The 8,483-nt window shown below is 43.5% G+C and overlaps 1 protein-coding gene across 1 annotated transcript in view; it reads left to right on the top strand.

The window, feature by feature from the left end:
- LOC308320453 (sex comb on midleg-like protein 2) overlaps positions 1–8,483 on the top strand; it is a 52,003-nt gene continuing 43,520 nt past the window's right edge. Inside the window, exon 1 of the mRNA XM_080770874.1 lies at positions 1–246. The gene's annotated coding sequence lies outside the window, so the exon portion shown is untranslated. The remainder of the gene's footprint in view (positions 247–8,483) is intronic.

The raw sequence follows: 8,483 nt of genomic DNA, 5'->3' as shown, positions 1-8,483 counted from the left end.
GAGGTTATATAGTTTGTACATCTCAGTGCGTGTGCGTGTGTAGCGTACTGTATGTATGTGTGTGTATGTGTACCGTGTGTACACTCTAGACTACTTTTGGCTGAAAAATATGGCAGGCAGCTGACTGACGGACTGACTGACTGACGGACTGACGGACTGACGCACGGAACGGAGAGAGAGAGAGAGAGCAGAAAAGTGTTCTCACTTCTCCTCCTGGAAGGAAAGAAGAAAAACAACGAACACTCAGTAAGTTTACACTTCTTAAATTCTTTCTCCAGGGGGCTATTTTCTTATTCATTGTACGTGTGGAGTTTTACCAATTACAGCCAAATGAAGCTATCATATGCCCTGTTGTTGTTGTTGTTGTTGAGGGCTAAATGTTTTATAACACTAAATCTATGTCATAATAATGAGTTGTTTTCGTAGCAGCAGCAGCAGCAAACAGCTAGCATTATTAGCCTCGTTAGCATCTCGTTTCCTTTGCTGTGATGATGAAGCCGTCCAGTTGTCAACAGACTCGGGCTATGACCTGGAAAGGGAAATGTCAGATCTACAAGCTCACAGCGCGTCGCCGCGGCGACGCGTTGTGAGCTTGTAGATCTTACATTTTCCCCACACAACTATATCCAAGCAACGTTAGCAACGCGAGCTGCTAACTCGGGCTACAGTCAGTCAGCCAGACTGTAGTGTATAGACTACTTCTGATTACATTTGATCTGATTGTACATACATTACATCATGGCGATCATGACTCGCCTAATTATATACTTTAAACTCCAGTCATAATTTAAATACAGGTGGTGAACTCATTGAAATGTGTGATTGTTTTTGTTTTTTTTTACAAGTTTTTAGAAGATATCAACAAGAACATGCGCTGCCTGTTACTGTAGTGTAGTAGCATCAGTTCATTCAACCCCCCAAAACCATGTCAACAAATCATTCTAATTTCACTAATATTTGATGAATTGAACATGGTGGGCCCTATTGTAAACAAGTGTAATGCTTTATGGTGTCGACGGACGGTCCACTTGCACTGTTAACAGTTGTTGTATTGAGTTGTGCTCGAAATGTACTGAATTTTGCAAATCAATCAATCTATTTCTATTTGTATATCTACAAAACTTGACAAGCTGGCTGTCTCACATACAAGTATATATCTATATATATTCCTTTCATGCTTGTTTGTTTTTTCATGCTTAGTCATAAAACATTCCCATGGTCTGATCTGTAGCATGGATGACTAACTAACTGTAGCTGTTACGTGTGGGAGCGTTGTGGAGCTATAGAAATGAGTCACCAACCTGAACCTTTACATCCTGACCAACCATGAATGATGATATCATATTTGTCGTGATTATGATGACGACCTGTCCAGTTATGTGAATAGGTTTTCAATGTAATGAGTCCCACGATGCAGGGATGGTCTTATAGAAATGAGTCCCAGGGACATTTTTATTTTGAGTCCCACTTCAACCACGTTAGGAGTCATATTTTTGCCATTTTTTACAAATTGCAGCATTTAACTCCCATTTCATTTCATATGGTTATAATGTGGTTATATTCATGTATAGAAAACGGAAGAAGAAATGATTATTTTTGACTAAAGCTAGCAAAATAAACTAGAATAAAAAAATAGTACAGTAGTACAATTTACAATTTAGGCATTTAGCAGACGCTCTTAATCCAGAGCGACTTACATTAAGCAAGAACAAAAAAGCATGGGAATACATCACATAAAAACATTTATCATGAAACATGCGTAAGCTAAGAAAGTAACATGTAGTAGTACAGTAGTGCATCCCGTGGATGCAGAGGTGGTTGTTTTATTGCGTCCCTTAACTGTAAACTGCGTTTTGGGATTCAAAATGTACCCTATTTTAATCTCTGCCTGTCATAATAGTATTATGATGTGTTTACATCGTCATGGTGATCTGTGGACCCCCAGAGATGGGATCTGTGGACCTATAAAATGTTCCAGGGATGGGATCTGTGGACCTATACAATGTTCCAGGGATGGGGTCTGTGGACCTATAAAATGTTCCAGGGATGGGGTCTGTGGACCTATAAAATGTTCCAGGGATGGGGTCTGTGGACCTATACAATGTTCCAGGGATGGGGTGGGCAACTTTAAAGTTGGACAGGGCCACGATATTATTTCCACACTCACTCCAGAGGGCCACATTGCATATTACTTGTCATAGGAAAAAATAGCAGATCTACAAGCTCAAAACGCTCGCACTGCATTGACTGCAACGCGTTTTCAGCTTGTAGATTTGTTATTTTTTTTTGAAATATCCAGATACTTTTTTTTCTTTTGCTATTTTTGAATTGGAATTTGTATTTAATTTCAAATGCATTTAGTTATACTTTTAACTTAAATGCAAACTAATGCTATACTAATATAAACTGAAGTAATTCAAATGGGTCATGGGTTTGCATGTTTGGAATTGTAAACGGCTGAAATCAATAATATATCAGCCTTCTGATATTAACCTGAGGGCCGCATTTAGTGAAGGTGGGGGCCGCATGTGGCCCCCGGGGCCTCCAGTTGATATTAACCTGAGGGCCGCATTAAGTGAAGGTGGGGGCCGCATGTGGCCCCCGGGGCTCCAGTTGATATTAACCTGAGGGCCGCATTAAGTGAAGGTGGGGGCCGCATGTGGCCCCCGGGGCCTCCAGTTGATATTAACCTGAGGGCCGCATTAAGTGAAGGTGGGGGCCGCATGTGGCCCCCGGGGCCTCCAGTTGATATTAACCTGAGGGCCGCATTAAGTGAAGGTGAGGGCCGCATGTGGCCCCCGGGGCCTCCAGTTGATATTAACCTGAGGGCCACATTAAGTGAAGGTGGGGGCCGCATGTGGCCCCTGGGGCCTCCAGTTGATATTAACCTGAGGGCCACATTAAGTGAAGGTGGGGGCCGCATGTGGCCCCCGGGGCCTCCAGTTGATATTAACCTGAGGGCCACATTAAGTGAAGGTGGGGGCCGCATGTGGCCCCCGGGGCCTCCAGTTGATATTAACCTGAGGGCCACATTAAGTGAAGGTGGGGGCCGCATGTGGCCCCCTGGGGCCGCCAGTTGATATTAACCTGAGGGCCACATTAAGTGAAGGTGAGGGCCGCATGTGGCCCCCGGGGCCTCCAGTTGATATTAACCTGAGGGCCACATTAAGTGAAGGTGGGGGCCGCATGTGGCCCCCGGGGCCGCCAGTTGATATTAACCTGAGGGCCACATTAAGTGAAGGTGGGGGCCGCATGTGGCCCCCGGGGCCTCCAGTTGATATTAACCTGAGGGCCACATTAAGTGAAGGTGGGGGCCGCATGTGGCCCCCGGGGCCTCCAGTTGATATTAACCTGAGGGCCACATTAAGTGAAGGTGGGGGCCGCATGTGGCCCCCGGGGCCTCCAGTTGATATTAACCTGAGGGCCACATAATAGGGTTACATCATCATGTTGATCTGTTGACCTATAACAACATGCCACCTGCAGTAACACACACACACACACACACACACACACACACACACACACACACACACAGTACACACAGTCATGTAGGTGACTTACGTATAGCAACATGTCACCTACAGTAACCTCCACAACACACACACACACACACACACACACACACACACACACACAGAGTCATGTAGGTTTCCTGTCAGCGTGTGGGAGGGTCTTACTGGAACGTTAACACTATTAGGTGATTTGGTACGTAGCAGCAGCCTAGTAGCTACAAACGTCAATACGCTGTAAAGCGTCCATGTTAATTTAACTCTGACATTAGGACTGATTGATTGATTGAAGTATTGAAGTATTTATTAACAGTTTGTAGAATTACAGTATACATTTCAAGCACAAACTCAATACAAAGACTGTTAACTGTGAGTGGACGACACCATAAAGCACTATAGGCTTGTTTACAAGAGGGTCCACCGTGTTCAATTCATCATAACATTTAGAGAGAGACGTACACATATACATTTCTATATAGCCAAAAACAGGAAAAACACATACAGTGAGGGGGGGGGGGGGGGGGGAAGGGAATGTGCGTAACTTATTACAATTGCTCCACCCCAGTGCTCTTAAACTAAGTGAGCGGTTCAGTCCTTCTCTAAAGGAATTTCCACCCAACCCAAACGTAGCTTCGGGGCAGTTTGATCACATGGAGGTTCTGTATAGACGGACTATAGAGGGATAATCTGCATGGTTAGCCTTAGGTGAGTTTGACATTGTTTTATGGGCCGAACCCTTTTGGTGTTTTAAGCATTATTGCGAAAGCAGTGAGTAGAAAACATAGGGTTTTTCAGAAAACTGATTCAGAAGACTTTTCTTTTTTCCAGAATCGTCCTCTGGTCTAAATGGGTCATAACGTGGTTTTATGCAGTCCGATCAGGTCTTTTCTGCTCGGTATGTTTGGGTTAGGGTCCAGCTCGGTATGTTTGGGTTAGAGTTCTGCTCGGTATGTTTGGGTTAGGGTTCTGCTCGGTATGTTTGGGTTAGGGTTCTGCTCGGTATGTTTGGGTTAGGGTTCTGCTCGGTATGTTTGGGTTAGGGTCCAGCTCGGTATGTTTGGGTTAGAGTTCTGCTCGGTATGTTTGGGTTAGGGTTCTGCTCGGTATGTTTGGGTTAGGGTTCTGCTCGGTATGTTTGGGTTAGGGTTCTGCTCGGTATGTTTGGGTTAGAGTTCTGCTCGGTATGTTTGGGTTAGGGTTCTGCTCGGTATGTTTGGGTTAGGGTTCTGCTCGGTATGTTTGGGTTAGAGTTCTGCTCGGTATGTTTGGGTTAGGGTTCTGCTCGGTATGTTTGGGTTAGGGTTCTGCTCGGTATGTTTGGGTTAGGGATCTGCTCGGTATGTTTGGGTTAGGGTTCTGCTCGGTATGTTTGGGTTAGGGTTCTGCTCGGTATGTTTGGGTTAGAGTTCTGCTCGGTATGTTTGGGTTAGGGTTCTGCTCGGTATGCTTGGGTTAGGGTTCTGCTCGGTATGTTTGGGTTAGGGTTCTGCTCTGTATGCTTGGGTTAGGGTTCTGCTCGGTATGTTTGGGTTAGGGTTCTGCTCGGTATGTTTGGGTTAGGGTTCTGCTCGGTATGTTTGGGTTAGGGTTCTGCTCGGTATGTTTGGGTTAGGGTTCTGCTGGGTATGTTTGGGCTGTCGAGGCCAGAACCACTCAGTGGGTCAGTCGGCATTCCCGCATACCGTCCGGGTATGATGATCATGTCACTCACGCGCATACCGTCTATGTCAGAGGCACAGTAGCAGTATAGGCCAGCGCTACTTGGGGACATTATTAAGGGCTCCATTTTCACCACCGCTAAACCCCTTATCCCTAAACTTCTAAACCCCTTATCCCTAAACTTCTAAACCCCTTATCCCTAAACTTCTAAACCCCTTATCCCTAAACTTCTAAACCCCTTATCCCTAAACTACTAAACCCCTTATCCCTAAACTACTAAACCCCTTATCCCTAAACTTCTAAACCCCTTATCCCTAAACTTCTAAACCCCTTATCCCTAAACTTCTAAACCCCTTATCCCTAAACTTCTAAACCCCTTATCCCTAAACTTCTAAACCCCTTATCCCTAAACTTCTAAACCCCTTAACCCTAAAATTCTAAACCCCTTATCCCTAAACTTCTAAACCCCTTATCCCTAAACTTCTAAACCCCTTATCCCTAAACTTCTAAACCCCTTATCCCTAAACTTCTAAACACCTTATCCCTAAACTTCTAAACACCTTATCCCTAAACTTCTAAACCCCTTAACCCTAAAATTCTAAACCCCTTATCCCTAAACTTCTAAACCCCTTATCCCTAAACTTCTAAACCCCTTATCCCTAAACTTCTAAACCCCTTATCCCTAAACCTCTAAACCCCTTATCCCTAAACTTCTAAACCCCTTATCCCTAAACTACTAAACCCCTTATCCCTAAACCTCTAAACCCCTTATCCCTAAACTTCTAAACCCCTTATCCCTAAACTTCTAAACCCCTTATCCCTAAACTTCTAAACCCCTTATCCCTAAACTTCTAAACCCCTTATCCCTAAACTTCTAAACCCCTTATCCCTAAACTTCTAAACCCCTTATCCCTAAACTTCTAAAGCCCTTATCCCTAAACTTCTAAACCCCTTATCCCTAAACCTCTAAACCCCTTATCCCTAAACTTCTAAACCCCTTATCCCTAAACCTCTAAACCCCTTATCCCTAAACTTCTAAACCCCTTATCCCTAAACCTCTAAACCCCTTATCCCTAAACCTCTAAACCCCTTATCCCTAAACTTCTAAACCCCTTATCCCTAAACTTCTAAACCCCTTATCCCTAAACTTCTTTGCCTTTTTTTTTTACCATTTTGCTAAACATTTTTTAATAGTTTAAAATGGCCAGTCTACAAGCTCACAACGTGTCAATGTAGACATTGGCTAGTTGAACTGAAATGTTTTTCAAAATAGTAAAAAAAATAAAAATAAAGTTGAGGGATAAGGGCTTTAGCGGGGACGGAAATGGAGCCCTACATGTTCAAAGCTGAATTATTGTCAAATTAATTGACATTAAACTAGTCCCATTAAAAAAAATCATTTTCAGCCCTCTAAAACTCACACGGGGGGACTGATATGGCTTCATAACAGGAATAGTAAAACAAACAAAAAAAACAAAAAAAACAAGCACTTTTAAATATTTACAATATTTTGTAGAGCCATGCTTCCAATTAAAAGGTCCTTTATTGGTTTAATTTCCACGTTGCCCTCGGTCGTATATAAATATAACGAGATGTACGTTACGTAGATCAACATGTCGGAGCACTGGGTGGGAATCGCTGTCTTTCCCACTGGGTTGGGTTCTGATTGAAGCCACTATACTTTGGTTGTTTAGAAAGAGAGCCAGCCCCTCAAACCTGCTGATTATCTCCTGTGTGTGTGTGTGTGTGTGTGTGTGTGTGTGTGTGTGTGTGTGTGTGTGTGTGTGTGTGTGACTGTGTGTGTGTGACTGTGTGTGTGACTGTGTGTGTGGTCTTTTTAAGTACTCGCATTAATTAAAGCATGTAAAGGGGGATTCCCCTCTTTTTTTCGTCTTTGAATGCCTACAGTAGCTCTCGTCGATATCCCTGTAAACAAACTTCAAACGCAGGAGTCACACACACACACACACACACACCCATTAATACCGCTTGAACTTCAGAGTCAAACTTCACAGTTCCGCCTCGGTACCAGACCAGTTTCATTTTCATGTTATGTGGTGAAGCTTAACCCATTTAGGCCTGACGTCAAAAATAAATAAAAATAAAGTCTTCTAAAGCATTATGACAGTTTTCTGAAATACCTCATGTTTCTATACCAGTGGTGCTCAATATTTCATGTCAAGGACCCCAGAAATTATATGTAATATGCCGCCTGCACCGACTCCCCATCTGAAAATATGTTGTTCCAGGGACCAGAAGCAAAGATTTGAGTTAAAAAAAACGTTAATTCTGAAAAATATATATATTCCAAATTTGCGCCACATTTTCACGATTTTTGTGCCGCGCTATGAGCTTGTAGATCTGCTATTTTTGAACAGCTAAAGTATAGCATAATGCTAAAAACACCAACTGAACGGGTTCATAACATCCAAATGACTCTATTCTGGAGAAACCAAACTTGCAGTGTGGGTTTTATTTTGTCTATTTTAGTTTTAGTCTTAGTCTCTCTTGCATAGTTTTCATTTAGTTTTAGTCACATTTTAGTCACCTGGTTTTAGTGTTAGTCTAGTTTTAGTCGACTAAATATCATACGGTTTTAGTCGACTAAACAATTGATTTAGTCGAACAAAATGTATTTTACGGCCTTGATGCCGTCAAAATGACAGTTTTTTCACTTGCTGAAAAGTGACGATCTACCAGCCCACAGCGCGTCGTTTTCGTCAGTGAAAAAAGGTAGTCGACGAACATTTTTCGTCTTGGTTTTAGTCGACGAAAACAACCCTGGCACAGTACAGTACAGTACAGTACAGTACAGTACAGTACAGTACAGTACAGTGCAGTGCAGTGCAGAGCAGAGACATCATTGCCTTGATGTATATAACGAGCATCACAGCTGAATACAGACACTCTGAGAGTCTGCAGTCATTTCTCTCCAAAAGGCCTCGAATATGATGGAATCAGATTATTGTGATTATATGGTATCACATGCTCAATTCATTTCCCCTAATCTTTGATTTGCGGGACGCGGGACAGTAGTGCTATTTGGGGACAGTACCGCGAGATGCACAATAGTGGTGGTCCCCAGGTTGCTCTTAGTCACAGTGGTGGTCCCCAGGTTGCTCTTAGTCACAGTGGTGGTCCCCAGGTTGCTCTTGGTCACAATGGTTGGTCCCCAGGTTGCTCTTAGTCACAGTGGTGGTCCCCAGGATGCTCTTAGTCACAGTGGTGGTCCCCAGGTTGCTCTTAGTCACAGTGGTGGTCCCCAGGTTGTTCTTGGTCACAATGGTGGTCCCCAGGTTGCTCTTAGTCACA

The sequence above is a fragment of the Protomyctophum bolini genome (genome assembly GCF_963924005.1).
Source record: "Protomyctophum bolini genome assembly, chromosome: 8".
Lineage (NCBI taxonomy): Eukaryota > Metazoa > Chordata > Actinopteri > Myctophiformes > Myctophidae > Protomyctophum > Protomyctophum bolini.
This window is presented reverse-complemented; position numbering and strand designations above follow the sequence as displayed.